The sequence below is a fragment of the Euprymna scolopes genome, chromosome 25, assembly GCF_053919585.1.
Source record: "Euprymna scolopes isolate OS-2025 chromosome 25, ASM5391958v1, whole genome shotgun sequence".
Classification (NCBI taxonomy): domain Eukaryota; kingdom Metazoa; phylum Mollusca; class Cephalopoda; order Sepiida; family Sepiolidae; genus Euprymna; species Euprymna scolopes.
This window is the reverse complement of record NC_136506.1, coordinates 35,941,866-35,960,349: the sequence shown is the minus strand read 5'-3', so window position 1 is coordinate 35,960,349 and position 18,484 is coordinate 35,941,866. Positions and strand designations below refer to the sequence as shown.

General features: G+C 35.0%; 1 non-coding gene across 1 annotated transcript; it reads left to right on the top strand.

Annotated features, from left to right (window-relative positions):
* The first annotated feature begins 17,997 nt into the window (after window positions 1-17,997).
* On the top strand, window positions 17,998-18,069 carry Trnar-acg (transfer RNA arginine (anticodon ACG)). Its single transcript has one exon. It is a non-coding gene; the product is annotated as a tRNA-Arg (tRNA).
* The last annotated feature ends 415 nt before the right edge of the window (window positions 18,070-18,484 follow it).

Here is an 18,484-nt window from a genome sequence, read left to right as displayed (position 1 = left end):
TCGTGCGTGTTAATTACCCCAAGTATTTGTTTTCCGAAGCTCATCGAAGTCCTTGATTTACAGTAACAGTTTCACTGATCTATGATTCCTACCTTCGCTGGGTTCATTCTTTTATTCGGTCAATATTCTAACTTTGACCGCTGATTATCGGTTGACGTCGTTGATATTTACCTCCGCGACCCGCTACCACGTTGTCGCCTTTCGCTGGCTTCGCCAACTCGACCTTCGCTGACTTACATCTTATCGCTTTGAAGCGCGAGGCTCAACTGCCTGCTGACAACTTTTTTCAGGCCTCTCTCTATATATACGATCTATCTATCTCTTTCTCTGCACAGTCTCTCTCTATATATACGGTTTATTTCTCTCTATCTTTCTTTTCTCTTTCCTTTTCCACTCTTCGTTCACAGTATCTCTGTCTCTCCCTTCTCCTCCTGTTTGCAGGCCTCCTCCTCCCGTTTTTTTTTTTGTTTTTTTTTGCTTTGTTTACAAAATGTGACCGAGCAGACGTTAATTGAATCCTCGGCGCGAAAAATGGTCCAGTGAATAAAATATACTGAAAATATATCTCCTCTCGGCTAAAAATCAATAAAATAATTTATTATACATTTTAATAAATGTATCACAATATATATTTATTTTACAAGGTGGTCACCACTTATCAAAGCCCGGAAACCACTCATGAATAAGGGTTATTGTAAGTACAGTACGTTAGTGTGGATATTTTAGAGTGTCTACTAAAGGGGGTGGTTCATCAGGAATTTGTTTACGTTGGACTTGAAGACATCCAACTTGTAATCAGGAGGAAAGCAGGCAGACGGAAAAGAGTTCTACAGGCGTGCAGTTCTAAGAAAGAAGCTTCGTTTTGATTTAGGCATAGATAAAGAGTGGGTAAAGTTTTTGACAGTGGATTCAGCTAGACGGTTTTTTTTAAAAGATTGGCAAGGGGGGACCAGAGATTGGAGTTAAGACGAGCACCTGTATATATATATATATATATATATATATATATATATATATATATAAATTTACCAGATCGCAACACTGGACATGCTTATGTATCGGAAAGATGGTCGATTAAACCACAGTCCTCGACAGGCGGCTTGATAAGTGGTTGCTTCCCATAGAAGAAACCAGTCCTAGATTAATAAAAAAATATATTTTACTCTTCTTTTGTTGAGCACTCTTAATAACCTCGTGAAATTCATTAATAATCACTCTTACATACCTTTAACATGGTATATATACATATATATATGTATATATATAAAATATATATATAATATATATATATATATAAAATATATTTCCACAGAAATATATATATATATATATATATATATATATATATATATATATTTCTGTGGAAATATATTTTATTTTCCTATAATATATACCAATCCTTATTCAAGAAGTTCGATGTAATTACAGTGCAATATAGTGAATAAATGACAAAAGACTATATTCCAAAGTTCATGATGTTGACCATCTTATACGTTATTCCTTTAATTCAGTTGACATTTACAATTCTTGAAAGTATCTGTTTCGTAGTGCAAAATCAATCACTTAATTATTATATCGATTAGTAAATCTATTCTGATGAGTTAAGAAAGGGCACAAATATTCGCAAATTAATGTAATAATTAAGTGATTGATTTTGCGCTACGAAACAGATACTGTAAAGAATTGTAAATGTCAACTGAATTAAATGAATAAATTATAAGATGGTCGACATAATGATATTTGGAATATAGTCTTTTGTCATTTATTCACTACACACACGCGCGCGCGCACAGACAGACACACACACACATATATATATATATATATATATATATATATATATATATATATATATATATATATATATATATATGAGACAATAGGAGTGCAAAATGAATTCACGAACACTATATATTGGAAAATATAGAATGAGTCATTTATTTAATAAGGATATACATACATTTATTTATGGGATAAAGGGGACTCTTTATATCAAGGTATTTCGAAGCCTAATGCTTCTCACCAGAAGGTGCCAGGTAACATAATGGACATGCGACATCTAGCGAGGGAATCATCAGGAACGAAATAAATAAATAAAATTTTTGATGTTGTTAAGGGGTACTATATTGAATTTTAAGATAAAGGAGGAGCGTACTATATAAGGTATTTGCGTTTAATTCGATTTTGGAACAATTCATTTTAAAATTGCACACCGACTTTATGGACACCCTGTATTAATGCATATAAATACACACACATACGCACACACATATTATGTTGGTGCAAAAATAATGTCGTTTTTTGGCGGTAATAGTGGGCCAAATTGCTGAAACAATCTTTCACTTGGTGCTTGCATCACTAAGTCAAAGATTCTTATGGAATATTGAGATAACCTGCCCCACCGACAACTATATATATATATATATATAAATATATATATATATATATATATATATATATATATATATATATATATATATATATATATATATATATATATATATATTAGGCACCGCCAAAACTGGGGGGGCAGGTCAGTACTTTTTGACGGACCGTCTTTTTAAAAATCTACCAAAAATCAGGTAATTATCCGATCAATACGAAATTTTCAGCGATTATTAGGAGAAGAATGAACTTTATAACAGTGTACTTATTTTTCATAAACGATATTTATATATATATATTTTTTTGCTTACAAAACCCCCCCTTGTTTTGAAGTGGGAACAAATATGCTTAAAATAATCATCTGAAACTGAAATCAACATATTGTGTTGTTGTAAGGGACAGAATTATAGATTCAAAAAAAAAAAAAAAAAAAAATTGTTTGCATACCTTATTTTGACGTCTGAATATCAGAACTTCGATTGTGTTTAATTATCCCGCTTTTGAGTTTTGAAGTGTGAAATTCGGTGAATATGTTAAGTAAAATAATTAATTTAAGTTAAGCAAAACAAAAAAAAAAAAAATTTAATATTTATACGAAAAAAGCTATTTTAAAATTTTTGATAAATAAATTAACAATTTTTTTTTAGCGAGCCGAATAATGCATGACCATTATTAAACAGGGCATGCTTTGAATAATCGATACCAAAAAAAAAAATTCGATAAATATTGTGCCCTTTGTGTTAAAAATAGCATCATTTTTTTCGATCCCGTTTGAAAACGTTTGCCGCCTTTCGACTACGGTGGACCAAACGCGCTGAAATAATTTTTTTTTATTCTGCTTTAAATTGCCCCCCCCCCATTTTGGGGAGCCTGGCCCCCACACACATACACATTAAAAACCAAACGCATACAAATGGTCACCCATCTGGTACTGGCCAGCCTCAGCTTAATAATACATTGAAATTTTCGTCACTGAAAAATAAGTTTTTTTTGGCCTGTTTGGTCTTCCATAGTTTAAACAAAAACGTAAACAGAGTCGATCTGAACTCTACGTCAATGCGAAATATCTGGTTACCTATATGAATAAGTGGAATTATTTGAAATTCAGGTACTTATATTATAATATTTTTGCATATTCTCTTAGAAAATCATCCTAAATCTTAGTTAGACAATAAATAAATTAATTAATTATTTCAAAAACCCTTTTTTTTAAATATTTAAGTACGTTTTTTGTGCAAGACAAAAAATGTCAATTGTTAACTTTTTGGGAAAATTTAACATTTAAAATTGAATTAAAAATAGTAGAAAAAGTTTTACATTATTCTGTTTTCTATATGATAAAATTCAGGGTTTTATCTTTCTGGAAAAAAAAAGTTACTCAGAAATAATGGATTTTAATAAATGTAATTTCGTTTTAAAAAACAACAACAACTTGATTTTGCGGCCATTTTTGGCGGTGCCTAATATATATATATATATACATATAAACGACATTATTTTTGCACCAACGTAATATATATCAGATATCAGTCCGTTCTTATGTCTTACATGTTGATGATTGGTGCAGGTCTGCTCTGAACAAGTTATTTGATTCCTCATATCTCTTTTACTCATATTTATTGCCAACGTTGTCATGGCGGTTCCATGCGATGAAGACGTTCTTATGTCTGTGAACCCGAACGCTTCGAGTGACAACTGTCAACAAGGGTCGCCGTGACATTTATTCGCAGCCACCTAAATCAAAGTCTGGTCATGATGCTCCAGTCCTCATAAACGGCCACATCGGTGGTTAGCGACATTCTTATTTGCCATGACAACTAAAGCGATTTGTCGATCTAGCACTACTTTGCAAGAAACCTCTCATCTGTATCTCCACCCCCTCCCACCCACCCACCTTACAAGTTAACGTCCTCCGTGTTATATCTCAGCTTGAATTCTTACGGTGCCATTTTTTTGTTCATATTATAGTTTTCGTCGTAGACTTCAGAGAAGAAGAAAGTAGTAAGAGAAGAAGGGGTGAGAAGTAGGAGGAGGAGTAGAAGGAAGAGGGTTAAGAGAGAGAGAGAGAGAGAGAGAGAGAGAGAGAGAGAGAGAAGAGATGGAGGAGGCGATATGGAAAAGAATATGGGGGGTGCGAATAATTTGTTTTATTATAAAGACGGATGAGATGGAGAAGCAATGGGTGCAGTTGTACAATGAGTAGGTGTAGAAAGATTAGTAGTAGGAGTAAAAAAGGACGGAGAAGAAGAAGAAGAAGAAGAAGAAGAAGAAGAAGAAGAAGACGGATGAGAACTTATGAGGACGAAGAAAATAATGGGGTAGGAGGAGAAAGAGGAGTAGGCGAAGGTTAAGCTAAGGAGAATAGGAGGAGGAGGAGGAGGAGGAGGGGGAGGAGAATCATGGAAAGAAAAGACGGAAAACTAATTCTTTTATCATGAAGAAGAAGACGGTGGTGTAGGAGAAAAGAGAGGAAGTGAAGATGGAGAAGATGTGGAAGTTAAAAACGAAGAAGAAGAAGAAGAAGAAGAAGAAGAAGAAGAAGAAAAAAGAGGAGAAAGAAGACGAAAGAGAAGTAAGAGTAGGAGAAGGAGAAGAAGAGGGGGAGAAGAAGAAGAAGAAGAAGAAGAGAAGGAGGAGGAGTAGGAGGAGGATAAGAAGAAGAAGACGAAAGAGAAGAAGAAGAGGAGGAGGAGGAGAAGTAGAAGAAGATGAAAGAGAAGAAGAAGAAGAAGAAGAGAAAGAGAAGGAGGAGGAGTAGTAGTAGTAGTAGTAGAAGAAGAAGAAGAAGAAGAAGAAGAAAAGTAATCCATTTGTTTTATCATAAAAAACGAACCGGAGCGGCGCTGACCCTAGGCGGGTTAAACCGGCTTCCTCTGACAAAAAAAGTTTCATGGAATATCAGATCCACAAGTCGGCTCATAAGCGAAAAGTGAATGAAATGCGACGGAGAGAGAAGAATGTGATTATGTAGAAAGGGGACGGAGGAAGAGGAAGAGGCGAAGAAAAATAAAGAAAGGGGTTGGAATAAGAGAAATGGTAATTGTTTTATCATGAAGAAAAACTGTCAAAAAAAGGTTGATAAGAAGAAAGAGGAGGAAATAAAGAAGCTGGAGAAGAAAGAGGAAGGGATAACCAAGTTGTTTAACCACGAAGAAGTATAATATGAAAAAGAAAAAAAGTATAATATGAGAAGACAGAAGGTGAACATATCGAATGAAAAATCTGAAAGAGAAGGAGAAGAGGGCTGATAAGGAAAGTGAGAAAACTCATTTTTATTTATTTTTTTTTAGATTTTTCCATTAGCAAAAGATGGGGATTTTTTTATCCCAAATGCTAGATAATTACCTGCTATTTCGAGACCCAAGCGAGAATTTTGAAAGGATGTGAAGTAGAAATAATAGCGCTATTATCTAGAAAGCCATTCTTAACATTGGGGTTTTGTAACTTTTCTTTACTTTGACTTAACAATTTAATAAACAAAAATATCATAAAAAAATTGAATTGAACTCGAAAATACTATTTAAAAAATAGTGCGGTAACATTTATGATGAAATATCCTTTTCTCTTCTGTTTTTCTGTCTTTATTTCTTTCTTTTTCGTTCTTTCCCTCTTTTTCTTACTTTCGTTTTTATATCTATTTGTTATCTTTCCCCTTTTCTTTCCTTGTTCATTTTTCTTTCTTCTTCTTTCTATATACTTTTCCCTATTTTGGTCCCCCGACAAAATGAGGGTGAACCTGTAAATCCACTCTTGTCGGTCCGTCCGTTTGCCTGTCCGCACTTTTCTCAATAACTACGTCTTGGAATTTTTTGGAAATTTTACGCAAACATTAAACATGATATGAGTAAATGAGTTACAGAACGGGAAAACTCCGGCTGCCCCCACCCCGGGGTGCCTTTCGGGTTAAAATGGCTAAAATCGACACTTTTGTGCTTATTAAAAACAATTGATGCCTGGGATTTTTATAAAACTTTCTCAAAAGTTGTAACTAACTGATTTCTATATAATTTAATAATAAAATCTATACTTCGGGATAACTCTTGGATGTGTCACAAGGGCTGTTTTAGGGTTCATAAAACACTCAATTTTTGGGACTATTTTACCAAAATTTTCTGTCTATGTCTATTTAGTAGTTTTGCATGGTGCTGAATTCAAATTTAAATATATTAAGGCTTTGGGGACTTTGGGGCTAAATGGGGGGGGCAAATGATGGAGTTAGTCATTTCTATTATTGCATGGTGCAGAACTCAAGTGTACATATGTTAAGACCTAAATCTTCACTGTTTGTTTATTTTCACCAGGATTTGACGTCCCCTGGGGACTTCTGGGACTAAATGGAGGGGGTGCTGAACTTAGTCATATTTATTTCATGCCTCGTTCACTGTGCACTCACGAGGGGGGGGGCATGCATGCTTCACTTGTCCTGTTGTAAAATCAAGCAGTCCTCCATCCTTTATCCCTTTTTCTCAGATAGTTCTCATATCTTCGCCATAGTTTCTGTCTATATCTTTCTTTCTCATATATATATTCACGTTTCTGTCATAGATTGCTTGACCGCTTGTATTGAATTTTCAACAATATGACTTGCAACGAAAAACAAACAAACAAACAAACAAACAAACAAATAATAAACATAACATCTCTCAGACCCCATATTCTTCCGCAGATATAAATCCAGAATTTCCAAACCGCATAATCATTGACTCATAGGAAAATAAACATTTTCGTACATTGTAGTCTTTTCTCATTTAACAGGTAAGACCGGAAGTCGGCTAAAACACCCGGAAACAGAAATCTCTTAATGGGACTTAATGAGAAACTCAGGCCTATTGAAATTTACAACATTAGAAATGCAAAGCGAGAAGTTAAATTTGTTACTAATTGAAATTTGGTATGTGTCTTTCTATTTCTGAAACCGAAGCAATACTATTACAAATATGTTAATGTACTCATTATTATTGTATTTCTTGCATTAGTTTGATGCAAAAACAATATTGTTTTCTCTCATATCTTACTTTTATATATGATTTCTGAGTTAATTCATTTATATATATATATATATGTATATATTTATATATATATATATATATATATATATATATATATATATATATATATATATATGTAGCCATGTTGTATATCATTTTGAAGCGCGTTTTTCACTCTATCGACTCGTGTTATTCGTTACCGTTCCCAATCTCTTATTTTCTTTTGCAGGCCTTTCGACATCATGGACAAAATTCAAATTCGCACATTTTCTTGTTCGAGTTCAAACTAGACCGAAAGCTGCTGAGACAGCTCGTAGTATCAGTGCTACGTTTGTCCAAGGAACCACTAACGAACGTGTGGCACAACGGTGGTTCAAGAAATTTCGCAATAATGACGAGAGCCTGGAACATGAAGACAATCGCGGCCGGCCGACTGCGGTTGATAGCGAACATTTGAAAGCCTTAATTGAAGCCGATCCTCGCAAAATCACACGAGAAGTTGGTGGTGTAACTCGAGGTCGACCACTTCACAGTCGTCCGCTATTTAAAACAAATAGGAAAGTAAAAAAAAGTTTGATAAATGAGTGCCGCGTGAATTGAATGATAATAAAAAACATCGTTGTTTTGAGGTGTCTTCTACGCTCCTTCTGCGCAACAAAAACGACCTATTCTCGAGCGGATTGTGGTGCGTGATGGGATGCGGATCCTCTACGACAATCGGCGACGTTTGGCACAGTGGTTGGATGCTGGAGAAGCTTCACAACACTTCCTGAAACCGAAATTGCACAAAAAAGGTTATGGTGACTGTTTGGTGGTCTGCGACCGGTCTCGTCCATTACAGCTTCTTGAATCCGGGCGAAACGACAAATTAATGAAATGCACTAGAAGCTCCACTGTATGTGGCCGAGATTGGTCAATATGATGGGGCCAAGTCTCCTCCAGGACAACGCTCGCCCGCATGTTGCTCAACTGACTCTGCAGAAGCAGAAACTGAACGAATTGGGATACGAGACTCTGCCTGTCATATTCATTAAACCTCTTGTTCATCGATTATCACTTTTTCAAGCATCTCGACAACTTCCTGTCCCAAAAATGCTTCAAAAGCCGAGATGATGCCGAATCGGCCTTCAATGACTTTATCGCTTCCAGAACTCCGGGTGTCTATGCTAATCGGAAAAATAAACTTGTTTCTCGTTGACAAAAAAAAAAAAAGTGTCGATTCTAATGGTTCCTGTTTCGATTAATAAAGTTTATTATGAAAGGAGTTATTATCTTTTGAAGTTGAACGTCAAAAACGACATTATTTTTTTTTCACCAACCTAATGGCAATTTTGTATATGTATTTCTGGAGTCTAAACTATACTAGCACTTCTAAAGATGCACAGTTATTGTAGTATCTTTTAATGTTAGGTTCTTAGATATATTTATTTATTTATTTGTTTCTATAATATTCATTTCTTTTATAGCTGCGTTTATTTATCGCTCTTCTTTCTTTCTGCTAAGCTTTTCTTTCTTGCTCTCTTTTAATCTTTTCTGATTTTCTTTTTTTTTCTTTCTTTTACAAATGTAAAAAAGTGCTTTCTTTATTCCGTTATTATTTAAATTATTTATTTGTTAATTTCTTATACGTTTCTTTATCCTGTAACTTTCATTTTCTGCTTGGTTTTGTAAAATCGGGGTGATAAGATGCGTGTAGGAGAGAGCCATTTTATAGTATCGTCGCTGCGTCTATCCTCATCCGACTAGACTTGTTTACATGAAGAAGAAAAAGGTTCATCAAAGTTCCAAAAGACAAACATATTCTCTACAACATAAACTAGCAGGACCTGTGGAAATTCCACAGGGACTTTTTCATATGAAATATATTGATGTTGGCATTCTGTGGATGTTCAGCGTAAATGGAAACGCTATGATATTATTGTAGCTCTTTTGTTAAAACTGCAAAAGTATTTATCTTATCTATTTTCATATGTAATTTATTTCAAAAAATTTTTTAAATTTCTTTTATTAAATTTGATTCATACTTATATTTCGTGCTTGTTTTTTATTTTATTTTCATTTTGTTTTAATTTATTTTTATTATATTATATTTTCCACACTAATATTTTTATTTTGTCTTATATTTATTTTTGCATACATATTCAAATAATGCTTTTGGCCATTTTTTGCCTCAAACCTTCAAAAAAGTTTTTGTGATTGAATAAACTAATGAAAACATTTTGCGTGTGCGCTTTTCAGGGAGCAACCATTAAATTAAAACCCGTTTACGCAAGGTCCACATTCCCCGTGAAGTAGTTTTTTATTATTGTTATTGTTGTAGTAGTAGTAGTAGTAGTAGTAGTAGTAATAATATAATAATAATAATAATAATAATAATAATAATAATAATGGTGCTTGTGCAACCGTACTATATCTTAGACAGGATTTTTAAGATAAATAACATTTTTATGGTATATTTTTTTTTATTATTATTAAATTGTTAGGTGAAAGTGCAGATTAGTTAGAAAGCACTCTCCTGTTAAGAATGTCTTTCTAAATAACGTTATTATTTCAGCACGATGCGTACAACATTTCTTTATAAGATAAAACAAAAAATATGTTAACTAAAATTTAATGTACTCTTTATTTTTAATTTATATCAAAACTTTCATTAAAACTGATTAGTTAATGAATTTTAAAGATGAATTTGTGTTCGTATGTCTCTGGAGAGAATTTCCTATTTCATTTCATATTCAAGTCACGTAAATTATTCACAGATAGAATGTTATAAAACAAACAAAAAATTTAAATTTTAAATATATTTCAAAGAAATAAATTACGCCCGGTCCTAAAATATTGAATTCATCGATCGTTGAAAAAAAAACAACAAAAAAAAAAAACGACAACAAAAATAAAACAAGAAAAACTGTCGTGAAAAATGTTTCTAACTTTAAAATATTTGGAAATACTCAATGAAAAGTTTCATTTATTATTAAAAGCACGGACTGAAAACTATTCTCATAAAATTGTTTGTTTTGCAGTTTAAAAAAATAAATAAAATGAAATATTCGACTTCCTTCGATAGATATAAAAGTTCAAAAACAGTCCACTTACTGTTATATTTTGTTAGATTAAAATTATCCCAATGTGCAATTATATAATTATCCAGATTGAGAATTGTTTTTTGTCTTTAGGAGAATAAAAAACATAATTATAACAGCCACAAATATAAGGCAACGAAAAATATTTTTTATGGCCACGTGGTTGAACACCGGAAGCTTTAGGCACCTTCGTGCCTTTACCTACATGCTGACCTTGTAATGACGTAACGGTTTCATATTCATTGGCCTGCTCTCTCGGTAGCCGTGCTGGAACTGTTCATATTTGGCGCGAAAATAGGTTTTGACGAAAATACAGAAATATACGAAAAATCAGATGAATACGGACGCAGCTATGCCATTACAAAATGATTATCTCCAACAAGCATAGTATCATCCCCGCTTCTATATTTTCTTTCAATTTTCATGTCTTTCTTTCTTTCTTTTTGCTTCTGTAACGTCCTTTCTTTTCTTTTCTTTCTGTCTTTATCATTTCCTTCTTTTCTTGTTTATTTGTTAAGCCCTTTCTTTCGTTTCTCTGACTTTTCCTCTTTCTTTCTTTTTTATCTTTCTTCCTCTCTTTTATTTTCCTGTTTTTTTCCCGGACTCCTTTTCTTTTGCACTTAATTAATTCATTTATTTTCAGGTTGCTGTTGTTACCAGATCAGGCTGACTGAAGATACTGGCTTCCTGTTCAATAAAATAAAACAACGATAAACAATCAATCGTTTTGGGTTACACACTTCCATTTTCTTTATTTATTTCGTTATTTCTTCCTTTAAAATATTCCTTCCTTAATAATAAAAAAACAACTGTTTCATTTATGTGTTTATTTAAAATGAATATTTCTCGTCTAAAGATGGCGTACAGTCGTATGGCTTCTTGTTGAAGGGTTGATATGCCATAAAATAAAACAACGATAAACAACCAATCGTTTTAGGTTACATAACTTCATTTTCTACATTTATTTCGTTATTTCTGCTTTTTTTCTTACGTTCTTTTCTTTCTTTTTAACTTTTTGTCCGCTTTTCTTGCGTTTCTTTCGTCTGATCTTCGTTATTTTCTTTCGTTCTTTATTTAAGTTTTTTTCTTCTTTCCTTTTTGTGAAGATCTTCCCTTTCTTTCGTTTATTTCCTCCTTTATTTCAACTATTTATTTCTAAACGTTTTTTTTTAATAATATTTCTTTGTTTTTATCTTTATCTTTCCGCAATTTCTACTTTTTTTATTCATGTGTTTATTTAAAATACATATTTCTTGCCCAAAGATGGCGTGCAGTCGTGTATGGCTTCTCGCTGAAGGGTTGATATGCCGTAAAATAAAACAGCGATAAACAGCCAATCGTTTTAGGTTACATAACTCGTTTGTTTGTTTTTTATTTATTTCGTTATTCCTTAAAAATATTCCTTCCTTAAAAAAAAAAAAAAACTGTTTCAATTATGTGTTTATTTAAAATAAATATTCCTCGCCCAAAGATGGCGTACAGTCCTATGGCTTCTCGTTGAATATGAAATACGTTGTCATGGTACCATGAGTTAGAACAGCTAAAGGAAAAACAGCAACACTTAAATCTGAAAGCCGTTCCATAAGTAATGCCTCTTATTTTTTATTCTGCCCAAATGGATCAGAAAGAATTGAAAATTGCTTCACTAGCCAGATCCTTTTTTTTTTTTTTTTTTTTTTTACAGTGATCACCACTTATCAAGGCCCAGAAGCCACTCAGGGATAAGGGTTATTGCAAGTACATTACGTTAGTGTGGAGATTTGATGAAGTGTTTACTTAAGGGGGCGGTCCATTAGGAATTTGTTAACGTTGGACTTGAACACATCCAAGTTGTAGTCAGATGGGAAGCAGGCAGACGGAACAGAGTTCCACAGGCGTGCAGTTCTAAGAAAGAAGCTTTGTTCATGGAATCCACGTTTTGATTTAGGCACAGATATAGAGTGGGGGAAATTTTTCACAGTGGATTCAGCTAGACGGGTGTTTTTCGTGAAAGATTGGCGAGGGGGGACCAGAGATTGGAGTTCAGACGAGCACCTGCCATGGAAATAACGAAATAATTTTGTCTCTGCTGTGATGTCAGCCGGCTTAGTCATTTACATATTTTTATGCTGCTGTTACATTACCTCCTCTCGTTTAGAAACAGCTAAAAAATGTTGAAAAAACCCCTGAATTGATATCTTATACATACGATTTACATTTAATTGAAAACTGATATACATATACACTAGAACTTGGGGTACGATGGCTCTAGTATACGTTTTTATTTAAGTTACAATGTAGAATACAGTATTTTTCCGGTCCCTGGTTGCGGTATTTGCCTCGAGTTACGGTGTTATCTATAATGTTATTTGATTATATACGTGTGTATTATATACTATACTGTATTTTGTTACTAATTTTTAATGCCGTACCCGAGGTTCTACTGTAGTTGAAGTTTCAACGGAGTTCGCTTCAAATGGAAAATTTACAGATTAGGCACAAAGTTTAGTAACATAGGTGGTTAACATAAATGGGTAACATAAATGGGTAACGTGGATGATTAACATTGATGGGTAACATAGACCGGTTACATAGTTTAGTAACAAAGATAAGTAACATAGATGAGTAATATAGATGAGTAATATAGATGAGTAATATAGATGTGTTACATATGTAAGTATCATAGATTAGTAACAAATGAGTAACATAAATGAGTAACATAAATGAGTAACATAGATGGGTAACTGTTATAGCTTGCAATAAGCGACAAAGAAAACAGAACAACGGAATAGAGTTTAAACAATGTATTATTGGAACAACAACGTAAAAAGGTTACAACTGAAAAGAGTAGTAAACGTCACTGAGCAGGCGAAGGTCGCTCTGGTGTTTAATCCACACCTGAGATCAAAAGGTCTATGGTTTATACAATGGATAGAAGTCCATTTGGAGGGTGATTCCTCCACAACACCCCCCTCCCAAGCTGATTTCCGCAGTTGTGAAAATTAGTATTTATTCCTTTTGGGGCAGACCATCAAGAGGTCTGTGCGCTTCCTCTTTCTGCCGGAGCGTCTCGGTTCTGACATCCCTTTTGGAAGGTCTATGTCAAAACAGTCATACACAGTTTCAATCGCCTCACTGCCGTCCTGCGGTAGTTCTTCTTGATCATTGCAGAAGCGTTTCCTGATTTGGTTCAGGTGCCTCTTATGTTGGAACTTGAACACATTGGTTCAGGTGCCTCTTATGTTGGAACTTGAACACATTTCTAAAATGTCTAAAATACATGTAATCTCCGCTGTTAAACCGTTTCGTTGGCATTGCAGAGGTTCTGTTGTGTACTATGTGTTTGGGTAGTTGTTTATCAAATACAGATTTTATTTTCCGTCCAAATATGATTTCTGCTGGGGACCCCGCATCTGGTTTGTTCGGATGTCTCGTGATTCTGTAAACCTGCAGAAATTTCTGAAGGGCCTTTTCTGTCGGTGTACCGGACGCCTTTTTTAATGCCCTTTTAAGCGTATCGACGAAGCGTTCGGCCTGGCCATTGCTTCTGGCGTGATACTGGGGTGTCGTAATATGCTTGACTTGATACGTCCCGCAGAATTCTCTGAGCTCTGTGGAGGTGAACTGTGTAGCGTTGTCGCTAACCAAACAGTCTACAACCCCAAACTGAGCAAACAATTCCAATAAAAAAAATTGTCGTGGTCGTTTTTTTTTTTTTTTTTTTTTGCATCTTAGTACCTCTGGCCATTTAGAGTAAGAGTCAACTACTATCAGGTAGTAAAAATCCTCCACAGGTCCCGCATAATCAATGTGGATCCTCGACCATGGTTGTTCAGCCTTAGGCCAAAGTTTATATTATAAAGGTGATGCTTTTGCAACCAAAGCACAGCTTTGCATCTGTTCACCACGTCGGTAATATCTTGGTCCATACCTGGCCAATAAACAAAACTTCTCATTAGGCTTTTCATTCTGTTTATTCCTGGATGTCCCATGTAAAAATCCCTGAGCATTCTTTTTTGAAGGGTTTGGAGGATGACAACCCTTTCACCGTATAACAGTATTTCGTCGAAACAAGAAAAAATGTCTAAACTGGTGTCACCCAGTACTAATTTCTTCTTCGTGGCTTGAATGAAATTTTCATTTAGGAATTCTGACTTAATTTCCTGAAGTGTGACCGGCAGTTCGCGGATAATATTGTTTATCATGGTTTTTACATCAATACGTAGTGCCGCTATTACTGAATCTTTAAGAGGTTCCATTTTGGCAGGAATTAGTCTCGATAGACCGTCTGCATGGGCTAGTTGTTTTGAGGGTAGAAATTGAATTGTAAAATTATAGTTCTGCACATAGTCGGTTCGCAGTGAATGTTGGAAGTCCTTTTTTGATCCAAAACTAGATATCAACGGCTTATGGTCGGTTTGTAGAAAAAAATGTTTTCCATTCCGGTGGAATTTTAAAACTGAAAATATAATTCCTAGGGACTCTTTCTCGATCTGAGAATAATTCTTTTCCGCTGGCAAGAGAGTCCGTGATGCGAAAGCAATAGGCTGTTTCAAGCCATCCGGCATTCGATGTAGCATGCACGCCCCGACGCAATATTGATTAACGTCGCTAGCTACTATTATGTCCAACTGCGGGTTGAAATGCGCTAGGAATAGTTTTGAAGTCAGGATTCTTTTTATTTCTTGGAGTGATGTCTGGCAATCTTCTGTCCACTCCCAAGCCTTATCTATTTTCAGCAATTCATTAAGTGGTGCGCGCAATTTGTGCATATTTAGGATGAACCCTTGGTAATAATTTTCCAAACCTAAAAAACTCTGCAATTGAGTTATGTTTACTGGTGCCGGCATTTCTTTAATGGCGGTCACCCTATCTGGGTCTGGGCGTCTGCCATCTTTATCGAATTTTTGACCAAGGTATCTAATTGTTTGTAAAAAGAACTCGCATTTATCTGCTTTGATCTTAAATCCATAATCTTGTATTCGACTGAATACTTGTCTGATATGTTTTTCATGTTCCTCTCTGCTTTTGCTCGCTATGATAATGTCATCAAGATATGCGATTACGGCGTCCAAACCGGACAGCATAGTATCAATTACTTGCTGGAATCTTGCGTGTGCCAACTTGATACTAAACGCGAGTCTTTCGTATATGTACGAACCCCGACGAGTGTTAATACAGAGGAGGTTAGCGCTTTTGTCGTTTACAGGAATCTGTAGGTAAGCGTCGCTTAGGCTGATCTTAGAAAAAAGCTTGCCGCCATTTAATTTCGTGAACACTTTTTCTGGACTAGGTAATGGATAGTGAAAATCTTCTAAAGACCCGTTGAGTTCGGTCGCGAAGTCGGCGCAAACGCAAATTGCCCCGGACCTTTTCTTTACGTAAACTGCCGGAGCAGCCCACTCACTATATTCAGCTTAAGCCAGTACACCGATGCTTTCTAATCCGTCTAGTTCCTGATTTATTTTGTTCAGGGAAGCGAACGGGATATTACGTTTCTTTTTAAACACCAGTTGTGTGCCAGGTTTCAACTCAAAATCTGCAGACATTTTTGTACCTCCCCAGGCCAGGAGTAAATACGTTTGTGAATTTTTTTTTTAAAACAAGTTATAAGTTTCTCAGTTTGTGATGGGCGGATATCTATTTTCTTGCAGAATGTGGATATAGGAAGATCCCAGAGACGAAACTTCTCCATGCTGTCAGAACCGAATAGGTTCTCACTATCTTTTAGCGCGTACAATCTTAGTTTTTTGTTTTCCCCCGTAAAGTGACTTTGTAATTAATTCACCTTCAAAATGAATTTTTGTACCATTAACGTCTGTCGCTGTTCTGTTAGTTTTTAACATAGTCGCTTTCGTAATATTTTCCACGTTTTGAGATTTATTATTGAAAGATCCTATCCACTGTCTAATTGGAATTTAATAGCATTGCCGTAAATGTTAACTGTTAAATATTTGCGTAGATTTTCATCTACGACGTCCTTAGTTCTGGTTTGACGTACACGACTTCTATTCTGAGTTTTCCTACAGTGCGAACTTTTATGACCGATCTTATTGCATAAATGGCATCTTTTTGTTAAAAATGGGCAATCCTTTACCCAATGTATTCCACTACATCTGAAACAAGCGCTCGGCGCTTTTAGTTTTTCTGACTTTCGGTGGTTAGTGTCTGTGTGCCATTTCGACGGTTTTTTCTTAGTTGCTTTTTTATATTTGTGATGCCTGCTTCGATATTTCTTGCATCTTTTTTTTTATAATTTCTACTTTTTGACAATCCTCAGTTAACCCTTACGCAAACACAAGACATTTAAAACTGTCTGCTGTTAGTTCAGACAACTTAAAGTCATCACAGTGTTTGTTCACTACAGCTGCGTAGCTGGCAAAATCATCATTATCGTCTTTTACCACATTCAAACATCTCCAACGCTTATGGAAAAGAGACGTTTTCGGCGAGAAAAGTTCTGTTAACAATTTTACCGTCTCATTGAATGATTCATCTGCTGTTTTCCGAAGCAAGATGTAATCCACCAATTTATCATGCTCAGTCGTTTCCAATTTTCGTAGTAGAAGTCTGCTTTTCTTTTGATCAGACCAGTTGCTGCAGTCAATATTAAAAAAAAAAAATTCATAACGTCGAAAATACGCTGCGATGATTTCCTTCTTAGAATAATGATTTCTGAAGACATAAAATAATTAGACTACTTATATGATTTTATTTGACAAGCTTATTTAGAATGAAACAGCCAGATGGAGATGGATAGAGAGATAGCCCGTCGAGCTACACTCAGCCACTCAATTTGCGCTATCCTAATTAAGAACAGATCTGTCTTCTTGAAATCCTGCTAGCCAAGAGACCAAGACTACCACTCCTCAGAAATCACGTACTTCCGTGACTTCCGTTTGGTGTCACCTTTGACCCTTAAGCTTTTCTAGTAAAACACAACCTTTATGACTAACACCAATTTGTCCATGCCTTTATTTACCACTGTAAATATATACCCCCCCCCTGTCGTGATAATTTACATTGACCAGATAACTGCCAGCACTGGAGTCATCTTCAAATATTTGGTTACCTCAACTACGCAGATAAGGACTTGTGCAGTATCGAAGAGAAACGGAAAGTTCGAATCCATTCACTTATTTTTTTTTCAGTTTAAATTCTAAATATCATTTAATAAAGCCAAGAAAATAGAATCAAGGAATATCTCTAATATAATAAAATACTATTAATAAGATTCTAAATGTTTATTTATTTATGTGTGTGTGTGTGTGTGTGTGTGTGTGTGTGTGTGTGTGTGTGTGTGTGTGTGTGTGTGTGTGTGTGTACCAATAAAACTTTCGAATGGAGGCACCGAATTGAAAAATTCTTTTTTCCCTGAAAGATGTGAGTCCCTAGATTGTCTTTATCTATATATGGTTCATAACGAACAACGCCGAGTCAACAAAAAGCACGAAATAAGGGTTTTGCGGCCATTTTGTGAATTGTCGAAAAAGTTACCTGCCCAAGTCAACAGAATTTAGCACTGTCTGTATACAGTAGCGGTAACATCTTTCAGTATAAGGACAGAACTTGTGACGTAATGGATAACGTGTCTGACTACGAATCAGAGATTCCAGGTTCGAACCCTGGCAAGTTTGTAATAGTTTTAACCATCATTTTATCCGACGTTTACTCATTATTCTTACTCTTAGTTAGGGTAATTTTGTTTTTTCAGTGATTTTGTTTTGTGCATATGGAAATTTCCCATACTCCGAGTCTACAAGGTAAGCGTTGATGGTAAGATGATGTTTAGTGTAGTTGATGTTGAGTGTATTCGATTTTGTGTTAACCGTTGTGTGCCGACTCGGCGCAGCCGCTAGTTAAATAATAAAATGCACTGTAACTATTTTCAATCTACATATTTATAATGAATAGCTATTTCTTCATGTTAACACCAAGGGACATAATTCATACAACACGTGTTTTTCAAAATTGTGTGATCTGTTTCCTGTTTCATTTGTTTCAGTTGGTTTGACTCGTTGGGCTCCATCGATTCGCTATTCGACATGCAGT